The following is a 22650-nucleotide window of genomic DNA, read 5'->3' as shown; positions in this document are numbered from 1 at the left end:
AAGACACATGAGTGGGCAGTACCAAGAAATGCAGCAGGTTAAGGCTCTGGAAGGACCACTATATTGGGCAAATGAAAGAGCACTGGTCACTTTCAAAAGAGCAAATTTAGTAACAAGGTAGGAAGTGAGCCAAGACCAATGGCCAATTAAGAAGTGGAAGCAGCAACTATTGATTGCTCTTGAAGTTAAGCAGTAAAAACAAATGGAAACAGAAAAAGAAAAGACAGGAATCAAAACATAACTCTTCTAATTTCACTCATAACAGAAGCCAAAGTCTTTACTATGACTCTTCAAACTGAATATTGTTATACTTACTATTTATATATAATAACATACTTATTGATTGCTACTTACGTATTGTGTTTTTAAGTGTAGAAATTCCCCCATCACCAGCCCTGGTCTCTCATTTTATATTGTGAGATTTTCTTTTTTTTAAGAACGAGTGCAATTTGGGTATCTGTATACATAACTGGTTCCCAAAAAAGATTAGGGCACAACGTTAGTAAGTTCTCATTTCTTTTTCCCCCTCATAGAACTCAAAACCTCTTTGTGGACTGAACCCATTCAATGAATGTGTCCAGATGGAAAAAAATTTAAGTGATACGTCCTAAATTAGAGTCTTGAGAGCGGCCTCCCCACCCAACCTCCACAGGAACGAAATGATTTTCTAAATTCTTTCAAGGCAACCAAAACAAGTAGGACTATAGCTGTAGTTCACCTTTTTCATTTTCTGCCCGGTGCTGTTATAGTAGCAACAGGGTTAAGAAGCAAGTGTCTTTTACCAACAAGCACTAAGGGGCCCTGCGAAGCAGAGGCCTCTTGGGCTACATTTAATGGGCTCCAGACACATGGGGGAATACAGAAGCCAAACCCTGGAGGGCTCTGGCCCGCGCCGAGGCCAGAGGAGTGTGCCAGCTCCCCAGAGTTGTGCTCCAGAGTTAAATCCATAACACTCACGGCCAGGTTGTAAATTTCAGGCCATAGTTCATTAACTCCAGAAGTTCAAAACAATACCCCCTGCTCGCCCAGTCAATGCAGCTGAGAGTTTTCCCGGCGTGTGATGATCCATCAACAATTGGATTCCAATATCTTTTGCTTCATTAATAGAGTCACACAAGCCCCTCCTATGGTGTGGGTAAGATTTCTGCCCACACGTCTGCTTGGCGGAGCTGCATTTATACTGGGCTGCATTTTGAGCCGCAAACTACAGGCAGACCCCAGGTGCACCTGTTTCTGACCTCTCCCAGTCCAACATCTCCAGTTTGACCAAAGTTAGCATCAAAATGCCTTCCACATGCTTGTTTAACTTTAATGAGATGGCTCCAGTGCCGACAGAAGGCAGTGCATATCTTAGAAAACCTTATGGAGTTTTGAGAATTCATATTTTCTCTTAAAATTCATACTTAGTTCACTTTCTGTAGCTTAGTTCACTTTCAATTCAACTGTTTTCTACAGTCTAAGACGCAAGTCTCTCCCGATTTACTGAGCCCCTCAGAAGTCACCTCCTCTCCACATGTGGACCAAGCATTTGTCACCCCCCATAAAAGGGCTAGGACAAATTAGCCCTATGCCAAAGGTTGATCACAGGAGCCACAGCCAAGACACAGTCCTGGACTTAGAGTTGTTAGGTTAGGCAGCTCCTGAGCAGCCCAAAACATGATGAGCCAGAAGTATGGGCATACTTCACCTTCCGGAAACAGTGGTGACTGCCAGAACTAAAAACCGAAATCTAGCACTAAGTCCAAGGAAAAGGTGGGAGTTGGAAAGAAGGCAAAACCAAAGTCAGGAGTCAGAGTGTCCAAGGCAGAGAAGAGCGAGGGCAGCAGTGAAGGCAGTGGACTCTAGGATATTTGCTATAAACATTGCTCGAGGCACAGGTCAGTCCAGCTATGGGCACGGGGTGGAAGCAGGCAGAATCAGGAAGCTGCCCCCTTCTCTCACTTCAAAACCTCCTTCTTCCACCACCTGAACGCAGTTGAAACAATAAAGGTCTGCAATACAAACAGGAGGGCACCACTGCCACCATTTTCAAAAGCTTTGTGAAATTCAAATGAGGCTTTTTTTCCTTAGCAACCCTCCCCACTGGGAATTCTTTTTTGTTGTTCTTGCAGCTCCTAAAGTCTCTTGCTTTCTAAGCCACTGAAACAACATATATCGTGGACTCCATAAACCTCCATTGCTCATAAGCAGTAGTAACATTGTCTGCCTCCTGTTAATAAATTGTTCCTCTCTTTGCACAGCAGAGAAAAGATGACAATGAAATTGGGGTGAATTATTTCCCAAGTATTGTTTCGCTAACAATAGCAATCCCTGCTCCTGAGTACTCTATTTTGCTTAATATGTTATTTCTGCAAAGTGGTAAAATGTGACAGAGTAATAACCCAAAAAGCAGCGTGAAGGGCCTGATTCCCCAAAGTGTCCACTGAGAAAACATACAAGTGTTTCCATCAAGAAAGAATTGTGTGTATTGAGAGAAGGTAAGTGCACAAAATAAGGGTCTACATTAAAGTGGGGTCCAGGCATCAAGGATTAAACGTTTGGATTCTTTGCTTCACAATAGAAGCATTTGCAGGAAGAATGGGTCTCCATTTCTTTCCTTAATGGGGATATCACACACACTTGGCGAGTGCACGTCTTCTTCAGGATAAAAGAAAAATTGGCTGGTTTAAACATAAAAAAGCACCTGGCCAACAAAAACAGCAATAATGCTGACCAAAATTAGAACAGATTTCAAAGACAGTGGGCCTTGGAGTGAGGTATTAGGGAGAACTTTCAGACATCATATGTATGAACTTCTGAGACACACGGCCAATGGGAATTTTGGAGATAGACTTAGAAAAGTGACCTTTCCAAAGTAGCTCAAATATGTGCTTGCATCAGACTGGAAAAATGCACTAAATCTTCAAATCTATGTACTCTGAAAAGTGCTTTCTTCTCTCAACTCCTTGTTGTTCCTCATTTTCTAGTTCCTGCTTCTCCTACACATACCTTTGTACCACATCGTGTCCTGGCATCACTTTAGCTGGGTGGGGAACATGCTGGTAGAGGTGGGATTCAGAGAGGTGCAGCTGCACACTAAAGTGGTCAGAGGATGATCTGCCAGGGGTCAAGGGCAGGAAACCAGTCTGAAGAGGCAAAAATCACAAGCAGAAAGACAGAAGTACGCTCACATTATAAGTGATGAAGGCTGCAGGTTTGAGGCAGACACAGAATGGAATGCAAAGGTTCAGATTGGGTCAGGAAGTCAGGGCTCAGAAAGAACCTCTGTGCCAGGCAGGGCTGCAACATATGGTCATGCTGTGTCCTCTACACAGGAGCCTTCATGCACTAATAGCCCCGATTCTTCACCTCTTCACCTGTGACTCTGCAGTTCTTCTCACCAAAGAGGCAAATCCTATTTCCCTGCTCACTGACTTTGTGTTTGGCCATGCGGTACACTCCGGCCAGAGGGATGTTAGCCAACATAATGTCTATAGGCTCCAAAAGCACCTGGGCTTGCTCTCTGCACCTCAGCCATTGTCTTGAATAGAATAGGCACAGACTAGTCCCATAGGACTAGTCCACAGAAAGGAAATGAAAGACATATGGAACAGAGGTGAACTGCCCCAGCTGAGTCTTGCTAAATCGCCCAAACCCCAACTACCCCAGTCATGCCAGTGAGCCACGTGCAATCAGCAGAACTGCCAGATGAGCTCAGCCAACCCTCAGCTAGCCATCAGATCAGCAAGAACAGAAGGTTTCGCTGGGCGCGGTGGCTCACGCCTGGAATCCTAGCACTTTGGGAGGCTGAGGCAGGAGGATCACCTGAGGTCAGGAGTTCACCACCATGGTGAAACTCCATCTGTATTAAAAATACAAAAATTAGCCAGGTGTGGTGGTGCACACCTGTAATTCCAGTTACTCAAGAGGCTGAGGCAGGAGAATCACTTGAACCTGGGAGGCAGAGGTTGCAGTGAGCAGAGATTGTGCCACTGCACTCCACCCTGGGTGACAGAGTGAGGCTCTGTTTCAGGGAAAAAGAAAAAAGAATAGAAGGTTTCTGTTTTATGCCAGTGACTTTCGGGGCAGTCTGTTATACAACATTTTGTGGCAATAGCGAACTAATAATGGGTAACCGGCAAAGGAGAGTGAAGGGGTTGAAATCCAGCCTGCATTGTGCTGTACCACCTGACCTGGAGTTGTGTCCCACTGAGTAAAGGATTCTATTTTCTAATTCCTACAAAGGCACCATGTGGACTAGTGTAAACCCTTTAAAATCAGAGGTATCCATTCCCCTCACCTCTCTCTCTCATCCATTTAGGAAGTCTAAATGTCTCTTCCTAGTTTACCTTGGCCTGCTCAATTGGCCTGAAATCCATACTGCACCTTCCCAGCCCCATGTTTGTTAATACTCTAGATTCTTTTATAGGCTCCTCCTTTGAAAGCTTTTTCTGTGTCAATCTCCAGCCCTGGCCAGCCCTACCCTTCACTTTCTATTCCTGTCTCTATGCTCAAAACCAGTGGCACAGTCAGATAAAGCATCATGTTGAATAAGTCCCCACTCAATCACACTCCCCAAGCTCACCAAGGCCATCACAGGGCTGAGCAAACTTTGTACCTATCCTGGGTTGACTCCCTGCTGCATTGCTCAGGTTCCTTCACCAATAGGCATGGACCGACCACCTTCTATGGGCAAAACAGGGTGCAGATGCCAGGCAGGTGAAATGCCTTCAAAGCTCCTCTTACCACCTGGGAAGAGCGGTAAGACAACTATGTGGAATACTGACCAGAAAGTGGTTAGTATCTATAGCAGACAAGGTTCTCCAGAGAAACAGAACCAATAGGATGGATGGAGAGATGGATGGATGGATGGATGGATGGATGGATGGATGGATGGATGGATGGATTTAAGGGGAAATTTCTTATAGGAATTGGCTCACATAATTATGGAAGCCAAAGAGTCCTGCGGTGTGTTGTCTGCAAGGCCGAGAGCCGGGAAAGCTGGTGGTGTAATTCGGTTTGAATCTGAAGGCCCGAGAACCAGGGCAGGCCACTGGTGTAAGTCCTGGAGTCCAAAGACCCGAGAACCAGAAGTTCCAATGACTGAGGGCAGGAGAAGATGAGTGTTCCAGGTAAAGAAGAGAGTGTGAATTTGCCATTCCCCTGCCTTTGTGTTCTGTTTGGGCCCTCAATACATTGGATGGCGCCCAGCCACACTGGGGAGGGTGACCTTTATTCATGCTACCAATTTAAATGTGAATCTCTTCCAGAGACACCCTCACAGACACACCCAAAAATCATGCTTTACCCTCTGCCTGGTCATGCCTTCACCCAGTCAAGTTGACACATGAAATTAACCATCACGGTGTCATCACTGAGCTACAGATAAAGTGCTGTCAGTGTTCAGGGGAGTTTACTTTTAGCTGAGGATCTCAGGGGAGGTTTCAAGGAAGAGGTGACTTTGAACTCACTCTTGGTACAGGGAAAGAGAGAGTGGGGAGGGAGAAGATCTTCGGGCAGAAGAAAAAGCAGGAGAAAAGGCAGGGAAGCCTTCCTGAAAGTTATGAAATCACCTTACAACCACTGGGAACTCTTTGGCATGGGTCCATATGCAATGTTGGCACTGTGGGGATGGGGAATCTCCTTCCGAAAACCTAATTTGTCAACACCCTGGGCTCCAAGGAGAAAAACAGAAGCCAGAGAAGCCAGAGTCTCTTGCAGCCGAGTGGCTGCTGTGACTCAGGCGCAGCCTGTGTAAATAGCGCTGGATGGGGTTGCAGCTAATAGGGTTATTAATACCTTGTCACATCCCAGGATGGCAGAATAATATGGAGGTTTTCTACTATAGATTAAAACCAACCAACAGGGAATTTTCTGAGTCTAGCAGTCACAGCTTTCTCTTCAGACAACTTTTCCTCCAGCCATGCAGACGGGGGTAAGTAATTGTCCCGGGGAAAGGTTTGTCACCACGGTAAATGCAAAAGCAGGAACAAACCTGCCTCACTTAGCCTCAGGCAAGAACATGGGTATTTGAAATTCACAGATAATCCCCAAACCTCCCTTCCGCCTGCAGCTTTGACCTCTTTCCTTGCCCAGTCAGTCACCCCAAGAAAAGCCACCTTTATTTGGGCTTTGTGCCTCCCGCTCCTGGGTGGGAGGAAGAAGAAGGCAGAAAGCTGAAGAGATGTGAAGAGAGAAGGGGGTGGGAGGGAGGGCTCTGGATGTTCTGTGGGTTGCTGGGCCCTGGGGCTGGAGCTCAGGCAGGGCAGCTCTGGAGCAGAAACATACAACCCAAGCTGATAACGCTCTGTCCTTTCTGGGCCCCCAGCCAGTGGCTGGAGTGTGGGCCGACCTCTTCCCTTTCACAGAATGTATCCAGAACCCCTGAAGAAAGCAACAGGTCAAGGGGGTGAAGCCCTGCTGGAGAGGAGGCTCCTTCTCATGTGAGACACATCATCCCCACCTTACCTAGAAGAACGTCCATGGGAAAACACACAAGGTGAGGGCTCAAGCTCCCCTTCATTTTTGTGCCCTTAACCAAAAGGGTCAAAAAGTATCTCAGAAGAGACTGCACATAGCTTTATGCTGCTTCCGCTTCCAGCCCTACTCCACCTCTCTTCCCCAAAGGAAAATTCTGGTCATTGGTGGAACGTATAAGTGCTTACATGGGGCTTTAGCCAATGCCAAGGAACACACACCACCTCTTCAAAGCCCTCTGTTGTATATTTATTCTGCCAGGATTGAGCTGTCAAGGGCCCCAGGTGAGGCCTGGCATAAATCACAGACACCAAATAGGGCAAGAGAAATAGAGAATGAAATGTGGAGCTCACAATGCCCTCTTTGAATGGGACTCTGCACCACAGCTGCTCTGGACCCAGCCCCCTGGAGGAACCAGATTTGCTGAACAAGACCTGGCCCTATGATACCCTGATGTCTGTTTCCTTTGGAAATGGATGCTTGGTTCTACCTTTTTTGGAGGGTGTCCTTCTTTCCTGTTTGCATGTGCAACTACTCTGGGAATCAAATCTTCACCCTCCTAGATCTCTACCATTATAGACTGAATTGGCCTCCAAAATTCATACGTTGACGCCTTGACTATCAATGTGAATGTATTTGGAGATAGAATCTTTAAGGGGGTAAGGTTAAATGAAGTCATAAGGGTAGGCCTTTAATCCAACAGAACTGGTATCCTTATGAGAATAAGAGATACCAGGGATGTGTGCTTGCATGAACAGAGGAAAGGCCATGAGATGACACAATGAGAAAGCAGCACTATGGTCTGAATGTTTGTGTTCCTCCAAAATTCATATCAAAACCTAATCCCCGATGTTGTGGGAAGTATAAAGAGGTGGAGTTTTGGGAGCTGATTAAGTCATGAGGGATCCACCATCGTAAATGGGATTAGTGCCCTTAAAAAGAGGCTTAGCAAGCTCCCTTGCTCCACTTCTGCCACGTGAGAATAATGAGAAGGTGCTATCTTTGAGGCAAAGGGTAAGCCCTCACCAGAGACCAAATATGCTGGTGCCTTGATCTTTGACTTCCCAGCCTCCAAAACTGTGAGCAATAATTTTTTATTGTTTATAAATTACCTAGCCTAAGGTATTTTGCTATAACTGCCCAAATGGACTAAGACAGAAGTTGGTACCAAGAGTGGGGTGTTGCTATAACAGACAACTAAAAATGTGGATGCAGCTTTGGAACTGGATCATGGGTTGAGGTTGAAAGAGTTTTGAGGTACATTGTCATGAAAGAAACATTAAGGGAAATTCTGGTGAAAGCTCAGAAAAAGAGGAGAGCTGAAGAGCTGGAGAGCAAGCCTTAATCTTCTTAGAGATTACCTAAGTGGTAGTGAACAAAGTGTTCATAGAAACATGGATGGTAAAAGCCATTCCAATGAGGTCTCAGAGGGAAATGAGGAACATATTATTGGAAAAAACTGAAGGATGGACAACCCTTGTTATAAAGTGGCAAAGAACTTGGCTGAATTGTGTTCATCTCCTAATGTTTTATGAGAGATAGAATTTATGAATCAAGAAATTGGATATTTGGTGGAAAAAACACCTCTAAGCAAAGTATTGAGGATGCAGTATGGCTTCTCTTGAATGCTTATAGTAAAATGTGAGAAGAGATTAATGAATTAAAAATGACATTTATAATGAAAAGAGAAGCAGACCCTAAAGATTTGGAAACTTCTCATGTAAAGAATGAAAAAGTGTGTTTGATAGAGAACACTAAGTGTGTGGCCAAGTGAATGTTTGATAAGGAGATTAGTACAGGTCGGTTAGAAGCCAGGTGCTGTTTATCAAGACAATGGAAAAATGACTCTGGAGGCACTTCAGAGATTGGCAGGGCTACCTGTCCTGACACTGGCTCAGAGTACCAAGGCCTGGGGGACAGAACGATATCAAAAGAAGTTCCTCAGGCACCTGAGGGAACTCTGTGCTTGCTGCCCTGACCTGCCTCGAGTCTCTGCTCCCTGCATATTGGCACAACATTCCTCAGCTACCCAAGATGTGGCTCAAGCAAACCCCGCCCCACTGAAGGGCACAGGTGGTAAACCTTGGTGGCATCTGTGCAGTACCGTATTCATGGGTGTGCAGAGTACACAAGCTGTGGGAGCATGATTACTTCCATCTAGATTTCCAAGGATGTCCCAGAAAGCCTCAGGGCTCAGGCAGAAAACCATCACAGGGATGCGATCTCCACAGAGAGCCTCCACTATGGCAATTACTAGTGCAGTCACAGGAGCAATGCTGCCCCTGAGACCCCAGAACAGTGGAGCCACCAGCAAACATCCCCAGCTTGGGAGAGATGCAGGCACATGACTTCAAACCAAGAATGCTTTGGCCTGGGCTGCACCAACCAAACACAACCATGGGAATAGGGCCACTCCAATCCTTGGGGGCCAAACCCCTACCCCATGTGTCTGAAAGACAGGACATCAATCAAAGAAGATTGTTCTGGAGCCTTAAGTTTAAATATTGTTTGCCCTGTCAGGTTTTGGACATACCTGGGACCTGTTACCCCTTTACTGATTTCTATTTCTTCCTTTTGAAATGGAAACATCCACCCTGTGCCTGTCCCACCACTGTATTTTGGAAGCACATTATTACCTGTTTAATTTTTCATGATCATAACTAGAAAGAAATTTACTCAGAATGAATTCTGCCTTGATTCTCATCCATATCTGATTTTGATGATATTTAGATGAAACTTTGGAGTTTGGACTTTTCAGTTGATGCTGGGACTAAGTTAAGATTTAATTAGCATTAAGACTTTTAGGACTATTGGGGTTGTATAAATGTATTTTTTCTATGAAATGAAAATTTTAGGGGGTCATGGGTGAAATGCTATGGACTGAATGTTTGTGTTCCTCCAAAATTCATATTAAAAACGAATCCCCATTGTGGTGGCATTAAGAAGAGGAGCCTTGGTCAGGCAAAGTGGCTCACACCTGCAACCCCAACACTTTGGGAGGCCAATGGAGGATCACTTGAGACCAGGGGTTTGAGACCAGCCTGGGCAACAAAGTGAGACCCTCATCTCTACAAAAAAAATGTTAAAAAATTAACTGGGCATGGTAGAATACCTGAAGCCCTAGGCACTCTGAAAGGCTATGGCAGGAGGATCACTTGAGCCCAGGAGTTCTAGGCTGCAGTGAGCTATGATTGCACCGTTGCATGCCAGCCTGCAACAGAGCCTTTAGGAAGAGGTTAAGTTTTGAGGACTCCACCATCATGAATGGAATTAGTGCCCTTGTAAAGAGGCTCAAGCGAGCTCCCTTGCCCCCTTCCGCAATGTGAGGACACGGCAACAAGATGTCATCTTTGAAGCAGAAAACTAGTCTTCACCAGATGCTAAACCTGCTGGTACCTTGACCTTCGATTCCTCAGACTCCAAAACTGTGAGGAATAAATTTCTATTGTTTATAAAGTACCTAGTATAAGGTATTTTGTTATCGTAGCCAAAACAGACTGAGACAGCAGCCATCTGTAAGCCAACAAGAGAGGCCCCACCAGAAACGAACCTTGCCAGCATCTTGATCTTGGACTTCCAGCTTCCAGACTATGAGAAAATTAATTTCTGTTGTTTAAGCCACCCAGTCTGTAGTATTCTATTACGACAGCCAGAACAGACTAATACACCTGTCTTACTCTTCTTGTCCCTGGGTACCCTGGTGTCTTAGAGGAGAAGAGGATGAATCATTCTGACTCTAGTGACCACCACAAATTAGTGTGGAAGGCAGAAATCCTGCCCGTTGGTTTGCAGGGCAGTGTCGCCTGGTGGTTAAGACATGAGCCGGGCTTATGGGAAGATTGATTTTCCTCTCCATGCCCCAGGATCCTTCCCTGTTAAATGGGAAGATAATTGTGCCATTGCTGTAGGACTGTAGTAAAGATAAAATTGAATAACAACACAGAGTCAACACTCAATACAATAATAATCTGTCGTGATTATTATTACTTTATTGGCCCTACGATGGATGTACAGTATGACCTTAGGCCTCGTTTCTCCATGTGTAAATAATGAAGATAGACACTTCCCATCTTCCCAGCACAGTAAGAGTTTGAAAAGAAGCAAAGATAAGAAAGAGACAAGGAAGAACAATGCCTTGGACACCCAGGTTTGCTTCTATTATTACTAAGATTACCATGATCATTGTCTGGCTCTTGTGCTACTTCTATAGCTGAGTCCTGCCCTGAGAGTCCACCCTGTACTCTGGCCCTTGATCCTGCAGCAGGCTCTCAGGTATAATCGGGGAAGGCCAGATGGTGCCTGCTGCCTGCTTCTGCAGCCCTTAGCACTCACAGAAACCCAGGCTTACCTGCACCGCCCAGCCTCCAGCACCACAAATAGTAGTGGAGGGGAGACCAAGAAAGCCGAGTGAGTTGCTCTTATACCTTCCCACCCCCATCGCTGCCTGGCCCTGGTCCCCTAACAATGGAGAGGGGACACTTTTATCTCTCTGATAATGTGAGATAAATAAGATGGGCCAGGGATGATGGAGAGGGTACCAGGCACCCACAGAGCACAGCCACCATCCAAATGCAAGCTGCTTTGTTAGAAACTGAGTGATAAGTCTACCCTCTGCCTCCCCTGACCCCTCATGTAGTATGTGAGGCCCTTCCTCAGCAGGGCTTGGAGAAAAGATGGTGGCCAGCAGCTGGCAGCCCTGAGAACCCTCCTGGGAACTTAGCCACTTGTGGCCCAGCCCTCGTCTCCTTTCCTGAAATCCCTCTGCCCATCCCAGCAGCTGAGGCACTATGCCAGCCCCACACCCAGCAAGACAGGGCTTCTCAGACATTTCCAGATGATTCATCAGCTGGAGGAACAGCCCAGAAGATGAGGCCTTTTGGGGTCCCATGTGTCCCTGAACCAGGATTGAGATCTGGGCTGGCTTTGTCTCCAGCAGCCACTGACTTTCTCTCCTCATTCCTCCAGAATCTCTCATGCCCAGAGGAAAAAGAGCATTCTCGCATTCACTGAGGCCAGGCCTGCTCACCATCAAAGGCCTTTGCAAATCTCTCCTCCTCTTTCCCCTCCTCTCAAAAAAAAAAAAGTGGTGAGAGGACAATAAAGTCAACAGATGACATGAGTATTAATCCCAGGACTCTCACACATGGAACCATTTAAAAAGCTGGTAAAGAAGCACACACAAGAAATGTTATTTCCGAATGGGGACAAAGCACTCAATCCTGCCAGGATGAGTAGCCCTGTCCCCCCACAGTCCCCTGCCCTCGTGGCTGTTTACGGTAAAACTTCATCACAAGATGCTATTAAGCTTGGCAGTTACTGTAAATGCTACTGTTGCTGTTGACTTCCACAGACCCAGGACATTTTATCCAAGACAGAGTGGCTTCCACAGAGATCCAAACTGCCACTTGTTTCTCTTCAGAAAGTAGAAGGTGCCCTAGAGAGAGATGTGAGCCATTCTTAGGCTGGGGAATGTCGGCTCCCTCCCTTCATTTTGTGGGCTGTAAGGACAGTAATGAAGTCAGTGGGGCTGGTGGGAAAGATTCCAGGGCAGAAGGAAAGGCAGTTTGGCCATTATGAGAAAGGCTGGAGAGCCTTATCCAACCACTTCCATCTGTCTTCCCAGCCACCTTGATGAAGGGAGAGAAATAGCCTATTCTGGAATCTATAAATGAAAACTGGACTCAGGGCCAGTTTGAATCATTTGGGGTAGGGAGGTTACAGGACCTGTGCTTGCCTGAATAATTGCAACAAGACACAAGGACACACCTGAATTTGTCAGCCACTCCACCACTTTCTCCTTCCCTTCCCTAAAGCAGCTACAACCTCTGGATATAAGCCACAGAGGGACTTGTTTAAAATTCTCTGTGATTAATTCATGGCATTTATCTTACTTTTATCTGAATTTGAGAGGGGAGAAAAGCTTTGGTGCCTTGCCCAACATCCCGAAGCAAAGCCTTTTTCATTGCCACATCTCTGGTGTCTGATGCCGTGCCCGACACACAGACATGTTCACTGACCGGTGGTTGCCCGGATGCTATTGTTGCAAGTGACAGTCAGATGTGGAAAGTGCAGTGGGCTTTTCACGAGGAAACCCCGGGGTCAGATCTCGGCTCCATCATTTGCCAGCTATGTAACTTGGAAGCGTTTCATTTCTCTGAGACCCAATTTCCTCTTCTGTAATTTGTGGATAATAATACCTACATTATGAGGCCATTGGTCAGATTAAATGAAATAAAGATGTTAAAGTGCTTATCTCAGGGTCTGACACATCAATAAATCTTGCTGAATTTGAGTCTAAGAGATCCAGATCCAGTTCTGACCTCACCAAGTCCCATAGAGACAGGCCCATACCTCTGAACTGGGTGCAATCAGCAACAGGGATTTTCTGCTGTACTGCCAGGGTCAGCTGCCTCTATCCTCCCAGCATCTCTCAGCCACTGCATTGTATTTCCTTCCTCCCACACCCCAGCTGATGTATGCTCAGGGAAAGCTTACGAATTTTAATTTCATCCTAAGTCAAACATCATTATGAAAGTAAACCTGCTGGAAAAAATCATATAATGCATCCCAAGGCCAAATGTAAATGGTTTTTAGATTTTCCATTATTTTAGGTTACCTGTGCCCAGGAGAGACTGGGAAGATAACCTACATTCATGCAGATAATCAAGAACTGATTATACTTCTGGATAGCCTGCTTGTTCTAGATTCTAAAGCAAAGATCTCCAACTTGACCTCAAAGAGAATCTACTGCTCATATCCCAAGGAGTTTAGGGTCACTCAAGTTAGGGATGGTAGGTGTCCAAACAGTCCAGATTCCTCCATGTGGTGAAAACTGTGGCCGCTACTGTTACTCTTGAGCAGCAGAGAAGTCTTGTATTCTGGAGGGTTCCAAGGAAATAATTTGCCTAACTCTTTAAATTTGCTTAATCCCATTTTGGAGACTCCACTCTGCTCCCATCTAGGAAGATCAGTCCTAACTGTAAACAAGATAATATTAACATACATATGTCTCAGTACTGAGTTAGTCTTTCTATCTTGTATCAGCTATTAGTACTGCAGATGTCAATCACTGAGCTATTGCCCTATCTACTACAGAGTTTCTCCAGAAGCCAAGGTTCCCCCCTTGATACAGCAACAGTGATGGTGTTCTTATTAACCGAGTCTGGATCCCAACAGCATTCCCCTGCATGTTTGTGCCCTGCTACCTCCAATTCTGCTCTGGGAAGCTTTGCACATTTAAATAAACATCCTGGACCTAATACGCGGCTTTGCTCTTTGATAATGTTACTCAATAGATTAGAAGCTCAATAAGGGAAGAGATTTGCATCCAGTTCACTCATTGATATATGTCATGTGATTAGAATACTAGAATATTTCCTGGCACAAAGTAGGTACTCAGTAAATATTTACTGCCGAATGTCTTGCATTTTCCCCTAATCTCCTGGTTTTGTTCTACCTTTGAACACGGGTTCTTGTGCTCCCATCTCTGCAACACTCAGTGTCTGGCTATTTCCCGAAAGAGGGTGTATGGTAGAGTGGAAAGAACTTAACAGTCAGACAGATCTAGATTCAAATCTCAACTATACCACTTCAAAAAGAAATTTAAGTTCCGGGGTACATATGCGGGACGTGCAGGTTGGTTACATAGGTAAACGTGTGCCATGATGGTTTGCTGCATCTATCAACCCATCACCTAGTATTAAGCCCAGCACGTATTAGCTATTTTTCCTGATGCTCTCCCTCCCCCTGCCTCCCCAACAGGCCCCGGTGTATGTTGTTCCCCTCCCTATGTCCATGTGTTCTCATTGTTCAACTCCCACATATGAGTGAGAACATGTGGTGTTTGGTTTTCTATTCCTGCCTTAGGATACCACTTTTAAGTGATGTTTATCTGAGCAACTTGCTTAGTTTTTCTTCTTCTTCTTTTTAATCAGTGCTTCCTTATCCCTATCTCTGAAATGGGTATAATAACACCTATCCCACAAAGTTGTTTAAAGGATTAAATTATGTACATAAAGTTCCTGGAAGAATTCCTCACACAGAGATCAGGCTCAGCAAATCAAATACTATTTCCTTCTCCACTTTCCCACAAATAGGGATGCTGTCAAGTGTCAATGCAAAAGTTTAGTAATGGTCCTTGTATATTTATGTTGTCTAATAAATGCTAGCTCCCTTTACTGTCCCTATGTTCATTTAATCATGAAAAAAGAAATATTGAGCCCCACGATGTGCTGGGGATACAAAGATGAACAGGCAAAGGCACTGCCCTCAAAGGCAGTCTGGGCCAGGAACAGTGACTCAAGCCTGTAAACCCAGCACTTTGGGAGGCCGAGGCAGGTGGATCATGAGGTCAGGAGTTTGAGACCAGCCTGGCCAACATGATGAAATCCCATCTCTACTAAAAATACAAAAATCAGCTGGGTGTGGTGGTGTGCACCTGTAATCCCAGCTATCTGAGAGGCTGAGACGGGAGAATCACTTGAACCTGGGAGCTGGAGGTTGCAGTGAGCCGAGATAACACCACTGCACTCCAGCCTGGGCAACAGAGCAAGGGTCCATCTCAGGAAAGAAAAAAAAAAAAAGAACTCATGGTCTGGGGTTGTGGGAAGACAATTCTGCAGAGAATTGAACACTAGAAAGGGGCAACAATAAAGAAATGCACAGGGTGCTGTGGGGGCACTGAGGAGGATACTCACCTTTGCTGACCATCTGACCCCGCTTGTGCATGAATTCTTGATCTCACTCAGCCAGCCAGTGCCCTGCCCTGACTATTGCAATGGTGCCAATGTCAACAACAATTGGCTCTTTTGAGGTTTCAGATTCACAGGTCATAGAACTATAAAATAAATATTAGATATGGAATTTTCCAAAACCCACTGATAGACCCTTCTAGTACATTGCTACCCCTTTCTTCCCACTGCCTTCCCTGGTCCTTCAGCTGGTGTTGCTGCCAACTGTTCTCTGTCCTCATCTACTCCTGGGATAGACAGGAGATTTAATTTCTTTTTAAAAAGTCTCCAGTGGTATTTAGTGTGGAAAGGGAAAAGAAACTAATACTTGTTATACTTTGTGCCAGAGCCCCTGCTAGGCATCTTACTCCTTCAATTCTCACAGCAGCTCTGCCGGATACATAAGTATTGCACTACCCATTCTTCAGATATGGAAACTGAGAGTATACAATTCCTGTTTAAAGTTGGTTACGGAGTTACAAAGCAAGTCTGGTCTGAACAGGAGCAGTTCATTACAGTTGTACAGGTCCAGTGGCCAAAGGCACTCAACTGAGGGGTATATTAGGGGCTGAAATCCAATCTGTGCTCTGCTTAGCAAGATGGGCACCTGGTAAGGGGCCACACCCCCCATTTCTAATTATACCAGGGCACAGTCTGTTTGTGGTACCATCATCCATCAGGATGCATCTGCCTTTCTCTTCTTCAGACAAGGGTGCCATATGGGCTAGCAGCAGTCTCAGTTAGGAACCAGATTCACCCAACTCCAGAGTCCAAGCACTTCCCACGAGGCCCTGCAGGCTCCCAACACTCCAGCATTTCACTTTACAGATGAGGAAACTGGGGATTCCACTCACTAAACATTACCATGTGCCAATTCTTTTTATAATAGCACTTCAAGAGAGAATATTCTTCGCACTTACCACATAAGAAGACAAAGACTGGAAAGGGCTAAATGGATTGCCCTAAACAGTTTCAGAACAAGAATTTGAACTTAGATTTTTTTTGGCCCTGAAGCATGAGCTCTTTCTATCATGCCGAGCTACCTCAAGAGGACAACTGCTGGCTCAGAGCCACAGAACTACCTGGCAGCACAGCTGGGACTAGAACCTGGTCTCTGTCCAAATTCAGTGAGCAACTGTCATTGGCTGTTTGGGGACAGTTCCAGTTATCTACTGGTATGTTTTAAAAAGCCATCGCCAAACATAGTGACTTAAAACAAAAACAATTAGTGATTTTATTCAAATGCCTGCAATTTGGGCAGGGTTTGGTGACAACAGCTGCTGGTCTCTAATCCATGTGTCTTCAGCAGAGTTGGGGGATCCACTTCGAAGATGGCTGTCACCTAGGAGTTCAACAACTACCGTCATCTAGGGACTTGGAGTCCTCTCTACGTGGACCTCTCCATTGAAGTGGCTTGGGTTTCCTCACAACATGGAAACCGGGTTCCTAGAACGAGTGTTCTAAAAAGACCTGCAAGGTTTCTTTTGACCCAGTCTTGGACATTCTAGGATGTCACTTCTGCTGCATTCTATTGGTTAAGAAAGTCACTAAGGCCAGGACTCAAGAGGAAGAGAATTAGACTCTACCTCTCACTAGGATGAATCGTAAATAATTTGCTGCAATCTTTAATTCACCATGGGGACCTTGGCTCTAGAGAAAGTTATTGACATTTTCCTAAAATAGACTTCATTTAATTGTTGTGGCATCCAACTGCCCTCCTGTACAGATCATTCAATGCCCAAGGGTACGGGTTGGGGTGAAGATTGGACAGGTACACTTCCCCCTGACCAGTAGTGAATGTGATAGCTATAAGGAGCTGAGCTGATTCTGAGCCCGGAGCTGTAGGGCACATCACAGTCCTGGCTGCCCCTCACTAACAGAAAAAAATTACCGTAGCAAAATCAGTCAGCACAGCATCTGGTCTGCATGCACTGGCTGACTCCAGCAGACCCTCGGCGCCTCACTGTCACAGGTACTAAATTCCCCTGGACATGCATGCCAGAGAAAGCCAGGGTTGAAAAATACTAATAAATCCATCTGAACACTGTGCTCTCTTGGGGCTTATCAGTATTTCAGTTCTAGTCACAAAAATAACATACTGTAAAAGACTGATTAGTCATCGGATAATTGAGTTCTTAAATGTCAAAAACAATATCGTATGAATATTCAACAGATCATGCTACTGAAACTTACCTGTTCCATCAACAATGACTAACATTTTTCCCCCATTGTTCTTTCCCAGAAATTATGTTAATATGACTTTTCTGAGGTGATGAATGTGGTTCTCTTTAAAACATATTGTCTTACAGGTTAACGCATAATGAGCTGGTTACAGGAAAACTGCTCGGGAGTCGTGCTGGATTTCATCTCTCTACATTAGCTTCACCTCCCAGTTCAGATAGAGGGGGCATTGGAGTAGAATTCCTTCCAGCAACAGATAGACTTCAGAGCTCTACTCTTTGTGAATTCTATTTATTTCATTTATTTATTTATTTACTTGTTGCTGGAGACCTGGAGGGATGTATTGTTTTCATGCAGCTTACGTTGAAGCAGAGACCAAGGTTCAGCTTTTCTTGGAGGCTGGTGTATAACTTAATTCCACAGGAAATTTGGGTTGCGTAGGCTAAATGTATCTGTAGAAATATATCTATGTTTTTCTGAACTCACATGGTCACACACACACCTCTCTTACCAAGTGGGGATGTGGGGTATGCAGTTGTGGTTAGAAGAAATTTTATGAGCCTGGAGTTCAGAAAGGAGGGATCTCCCCCAAGCAGATCCTGATTTTTGTTAGCCTGGCCTCAGCAGATGCTGCAACAGCTGGAGCCAGGAGCAGCTTGGTGGGGTGGGAGCTGATGTTAGGGTCAGCTCACAAGCCCTCCAGTGTGTCAGGAGCCTCGCTTTTAGTGGAAGCATCAGGATATGCCAGGCACCCACTGCTCCTCCAGTCGGACACTGTCAGCTGCTGAGGCTATTCTACCTCTTTCTGGTCAGAAGCATGAGAACTTCTGACTGGCCGATCCCAGCCCCAGCCAAGCCCAATACGACTCAAACGTGCAGGGACAAAGATGCCTGTGACCCCTTACTGGTTCACTGATTCAAGGATTTACAGCATGTCCAGCATCCTGCATCTAACCCTGCTTCCTCTCCAGCCCTGTTCTAACTTTGTCACGCCATCATCTACCTAAGCATCCTTCAAGAACTTCATCCTGTTTCTGGCCTTTCACTGGCTGTTTCTTTGGCAGTAGATCCTTTATGTCTCTCCCAGCCTTGCTGGCAGTCACCCAAACTTGCACAGATGCAGAGAATATTTTTGTTTTACAATAGTTCCTGACTCCAACCATGTCTCCCCATCCCTGTCCAACTCCACATTTTCCCATGCTTCCATTCTGTAGATCCCAGGCCCCCTGAAGACAGAAACACAAACATCTGCTCCCAGAAAACAATCGAGAGTCCCTCCTTTCCCCTCCTGAGATCCCAGGAACTCAGAGCACCAAAAGAAGACACTAAAATATTTCCTGCATCCCAGAGTTTCCTTCTGCCTGCTGCCTGGTTTTGCAGGCCCAGGCCCCACTTTCTGCATGGCTGGGCTCACCCATCAATGGCTGATAATAAACAGTCAGGTGGACTACGATGGTAGAGTGCTGACCTGGGCAGAGGTCTCAGACCTGGCATGGGGAGGAGATGGAAAAGCAACTCCACAGAGACCGTTCCTGCCCTGGAGAGGCTTAACAGATCATTTTCAGGGGGAAAAAAAAAAAAAAAGATTAAAAAAGGCTACTAAGCAACCTAACAAGCAGACAGGGTCCTCCCATCCCAGGGAAGAGTTAGGGCTCAGCTGCAACCCACAGGGGCTGAAACAGACTGGAAACAGGCTGGACAGCCACACTTGCGTGCCAAGTGCCAGCAACAGAGGGGTTGAATCTTCTTAAGCATGTTTTTAATTACTGCAAGAATATGTCATCCTAAGTGGCAGCGTGGTTCTCAGTTACCCGCGTGCAGATTGATGCTCTCTGTATGAAGTGGTTAGCGGAGACATTTAAAAACAATTAGGATCATGGTGAGGCAGCTCAGAAAGAGCTTGTTATGTAGGGGGCTGGGGAAAGTCAGGCCATTATGCTCCCCAGATAACTAAGTTATTTGTACTTTTGATGAGGGGGAGGGAGATGATTGGTTTCTTTAATATTTCCCCTTTGATGTCAGACAGGAGCTGTGGACACACACACACGTGCGCGCACAGACAGCATTGCCAGATAACTTGACAGATGCAACTTTAATGCTTTTGGGAGGCACTGGCAATGAGTGGGGCTAGAGAAAGGCGGCTCTTTGGCAAAGCCTCTGATGCCTGTCGTGCCCAGTGGGCTGAGGAGGACATGAAAGGGAGTCTGGGCCCAAAAACAGTTGGGTAGGGCCATGGATGAGCCCAAGACACTGAAGGAGCCCTCCTGGGCAGAACCCACAGCACAGGAAACCTGCCTCTGGGAAGTGGCCCTAGAGTCTGGAAAAGGCCTGGAGGAAGGCCTCTTGGCAAACCAGGTGACATGGGCTGCATCTCCCTGTCTCATGTCCCGGCTGGTGCTAGATGTGAGGCTGAGCCTGGAGCATCTCTGACGGATGCCAGGTAGAGGAAGGGAAGGGAGCAGGGAGTGGGGCTTCTGGCCAGTCTCCATAGGAAGCTCCTCTGTTCCTGCGAGTGTCATCACAGGAAGCCCCTGAAACCTCATTGGATCTCCCCTCCGTTTCCAGGGGGCAGCACTTCAAATACCCTGCCTGCCATGGGTTGAATTACGTTTGCTAAAGACATGTTGAGGTCCTCATCCTCAGTACCTGAGAATATGAACTTAATTGGAAATAGGGTCTTTGCAGATGTAATCAAGTTAAAACAAGGTCTTTTGGGTAAGTCCCCTCATCCAATATGCCAGTGTCCTTATGAGAAGCAGAGAATGCCGTGCACTGACAGAGACTCCAGGTGAGGACAGAGGCAGAGATGGGGGCCATGCAGCTGCCAGCCAAGAAGCATCATGGCAAGGACTGCCAGCGACAGCCAGAAGCTGGAAGAGGCAGGGAAGGATCCAGCCGGAGTCTCAGAAGGAGCATGGCCCTGCTGGCAACTTGATTCCTGACTTCTACCTCCAGAATGTCTGGAGGGAAAAAGTCCTATTGTATTCAAGCTGCCCAGTTTGTAGCCCAGTTTGTAGAACTTTGTTAGAGCCATGAGAAACTGAATGGACTGCCTAACACCAATCCTTACTGTCATCTGCCCATGGAGAGGCCTCTAAAGATAGGGTTTCTATGCATTCCTCTACTTTGTTCCTACACAGATTCACTTACGTGAGCATTTTTAGGGAGAGCATGCCAGGAGATGCAGTTGGAAAGGCCTGGAAAGCAGTGAGGAGCCTTAGGGACCAGGCTGTGGCTGGGTCTGGCTGGGAAGTCACAAAAGCCACTGCTTCAGTCGGCTCGCCTCTCAGCCTTCTCATGCTTTCTCCCTCACGCGGTTCCCTGAGGCTTTATCACATCATGGGAAGAACATGGGCCTTGGGGTCAGTCCAATCTAAATTTAAAATCTGGTTTCATTAGTCTTACTAGCTATGTAACCTTACTCAGCCTCTTGGAGACTTTTTTCTCACCTGCAGATTGGGGGCTGTTGGGAAAATTAAATATTACATAATATGCAGCAATTGTACTGGCAATTATACTAGGATGAGTAGTAATCACGTGATGTGAGTCTGCGGCACCAATGTTTTCTTTGCAGATGAGAACTTACTCATCTCCTACAAAGATCTTCTGAGTTACACCTTTCCTAGGGTCTGTGCATAGACCAATGGCTGGCAAATTCTTTCTGATCATGGCTTGGTGAGACCTCTTAGCCAATCTTCCCATTTGCTGGTAAATTTTAAAATGGTGCCCCCAAATTTCAGGTGCTTTAGGAACATGAATGAATTGTTCTCTAATAATGCCAAAAATATTATTGCAGTTAATGGGAAGAATGACACTATTTTAAACAAACATTAGTGAAAATGTGCATTTTCGACTCAGCTCTTGGTGTATAAATGAGTTGTGTACTGTGGTTCTAGATTTACTGCCAGGACTCCCTTAAAGCCCCAGGCCAGAGCAGAGGAGCCACAGAGAGGGCACTAAACTAACCTATGGGTGGAGACTGGAGCAAGACAGCTCCTGCTCCATCCCCATGGATAGGTCCACACCTCAGATATCCCCAGTGGTCAGCCCAGCTATTTTCAGGCAACCAAGAAGTTGGGACTATTTTTGACCGCTGATGATTTCATAATTTGCAGAGATGTTGATATCTCCATATGCCGCCTCAGAGTGGAATTGTCTCACAACAAGCATGAGAGAATCGCACCTCGGCAAGGAGTTCAGTAAATTCATCTGTGAAACATATTTCAATTCCAAAGGCAATTTTCTAATTAGAAACGATGCACAAAGCCTTCACAATCTGTGAACAGTTCTCTCAGTGGAGCTGGGTCCTGGGCTAAACCAAGCCTGAATGTGAGTCACTAACTGCCTTGCTGGTCCAAGACATGGGCTCCCCAAAACCCCAGGACCTTGGTTTGGAGTGGAGTGGGGACTCAAAGTCAGTCAGGCACCAGGACCTCCCCCGCTACCAAGACCATTTCCTTAGAGACTGGCCTAGAAGCTACATGGACTTAGTAGGCAGGAGCATGTCTTCACCCATCCAGCATTTATTTACTGACGATGTGCCAAGGGTATGACCAAGAAAGACATGATTCTTACCATTCTGGGGCATACAGAGGCACAGGGGCCCAGCCAAGAGAGCTGGGCCCTATTTCTAAAGGGAATTTGCAGAATTTGACAGAACAGGCAAACAGGGTACAGAGGAGGGCACCTCATGATGTAGCTCACCTTGGTAGGAGCCTGCCAGTAAATCAAATCCCACCTGGCATCCTAACCTGGCACTGAGGTCATTGAAGGTGGTCATTGTGAGGAGGAAGAGCCGATACAAGGAGAGGACACCCCCAGGCTGCGGAAGCAACAGCCTCCCCATTTGTAAGCAGTGAGCTTGGAGGCTCAGTCTGTCTTTCTTGATAGACTTGACTTTTAATCTCAACTTTACCCCTAACTAAGTAGTCTTTACCCTCTCCCCTTCCTGATTCTCAGCTTCCGCCTCTCTGAACTAAGAAGAATCCTTCCCCACTCTTTCCAATGATCCATCAAGATTGTAAAAGCTAGTGAGATTCTGAGTGGACATGTGTTCAAACTCTAAAGAAGAAATCCCAAGAAGCATCACCTGCAACCAATCAATCATCCAAAAAAAAAAAAAAAAAAATCTCCACAGAATGCAGCACAGAGATCCCCCGCATTCCTGAGTTGCTTCCCTGGCTCTGTTGAATAGGGGTTTGCACCTCCAGCACCTTCGGAGCACCCTTCCCCTCTCTCCTTTACATCTCATTTCATTCCGGTCTCCTCTCCCCCAGGCCACACT

Source organism: Rhinopithecus roxellana, chromosome 15 (genome assembly GCF_007565055.1).
Source record: "Rhinopithecus roxellana isolate Shanxi Qingling chromosome 15, ASM756505v1, whole genome shotgun sequence".
Classification (NCBI taxonomy): domain Eukaryota; kingdom Metazoa; phylum Chordata; class Mammalia; order Primates; family Cercopithecidae; genus Rhinopithecus; species Rhinopithecus roxellana.
Note: the sequence above shows the minus strand (reverse complement) of the source record.